This window comes from Triticum dicoccoides, chromosome 2A, assembly GCF_002162155.2.
Source record: "Triticum dicoccoides isolate Atlit2015 ecotype Zavitan chromosome 2A, WEW_v2.0, whole genome shotgun sequence".
NCBI lineage: Eukaryota > Viridiplantae > Streptophyta > Magnoliopsida > Poales > Poaceae > Triticum > Triticum dicoccoides.
Window position 1 is genome coordinate 420,305,953 of NC_041382.1, and position 1,747 is coordinate 420,307,699.

Below are 1,747 nucleotides of genomic sequence, written 5' to 3' on the forward strand. Positions count from 1 at the left end.
CCCCTCGGAGTTGGTTTAGCGATTGCTAAGGCGCGGCGTCCTCACACGTTCGTAGTCGGATCGTCAAAGTCGACTTCCTCTAAAACCATAGCCACTATCTCATCGAAAAACGGGACACCTTTGCCTCTATCAGTTGAGTATATTCCTAGATAATTGTAAATATGACAATGTATGAAGAAAATGTAATGCAATTATGTGCTCATATATTGAGTGCAAAATGGGGTTGCATTGCTAGCAATTTTGCATTACCAACAGATTATCATCACTAACGGGGCGTATGCAAATAGTCAGTCAGTAAAGGAACTTTACGGAAGATCCTTTTCAAAGTTATCACTGACCGGTATGTCCGTCTATGATGAAATGCATCACCGACAGGCCATGCCCATCTATTATGACAATGTCATCACTGACCCCAAGGCAGTGACGGGCCTGATACTCGTCCATGATGATACAATTTGTTCGGTCAGTGCTATTTGAATCTGTAGTAGTGTATGGCCAGATGTTGAACACATATTTTGTGTTAGGCATCTTCCCCGGCCAACTTCCCTGATGTCCGCAACCTGGTTGATGGAATGCCGCCCCTGACACCCGACAACTTGAGGTACTATGTGAAGGAAATATGCCCTAGAGGCAATAATAAAGTTATTATTTATTTCCTTTTATCATGATAAATGTTTATTATTCATGCTAAAATTATATTAACCGGAAACATAATACATAGACAAACAGAGTGTCACTAGTATGCCTCTACTTGACTAGCTCGTTAATCAAAGATGGTTATGTTTCCTAACCATGGACAAAGAGTTGTTATTTGATTAACGGGATCACATCATTAGGTGAATGATCTGATTGACATGACCCATTCCATTAGCTTAGCACCCGATCGTTTAGTATGTTGCTATTGCTTTCTTCATGACTTATACATGTTCCTATGACTATGAGATTATGCAACTCCCGTTTGCCGGAGGAACACTTTGTGTGCTACCAAACGTCACAACGTAAATGGGTGATTATAAAGGTGCTCTACAGGTGTCTCCAAAAGTACATGTTGGGTTGGCGTATTTCGAGATTAGGATTTGTCACTCCGAATGTCGGAGAGGTATCTCTGGGCCCTCTCGGTAATGCACATCACATAAGCCTTGCAAGCATTACAACTAATGAGTTAGTTGCAAGATGATGTATTACGAAACGAGTAAAGAGACTTGCCGGTAACGAGATTGAACTAGGTATTGAGATAAACGATCGAATCTTGGGCAAGTAACATACCGATGACAAAGGGAACAACGTATGTTTTATGCGGTCTGACCGATAAAGATCTTTGTAGAATATGTGGGAGCCAATATGAGCATCTAGGTTCCGCTATTGGTTATTGACCGGAGACGTGTCTCGGTCATGTCTACATGGTTCTCGAACCCGTAGGGATCGCACGCTTAAGGTTTCGATGACAGTTATATTATGAGTTTATGAGTTTTGATGTACCGAAGTTAGTTCAGGGTCCCGGATATGATCACGGACATAACGAGGAGTCTCGAAATGGTCGAGACATAAAGATTGATATATTGGACTGCTATATTCGGACACCGGAAGTGTTCCGGTGAAGTTTCGGATAAAACCGGAGCACCGGGAGGTTACCGGAACCCCCCGGGGGGGTAATGGGCCTCATGGGCCTAAAGTGGAGAAGAGGAGGGGCTGCTAGGGCAGGCCGCGCGCCCCCTCTCCCCCTAGTCCGAATTGGACAAGGAGGGAG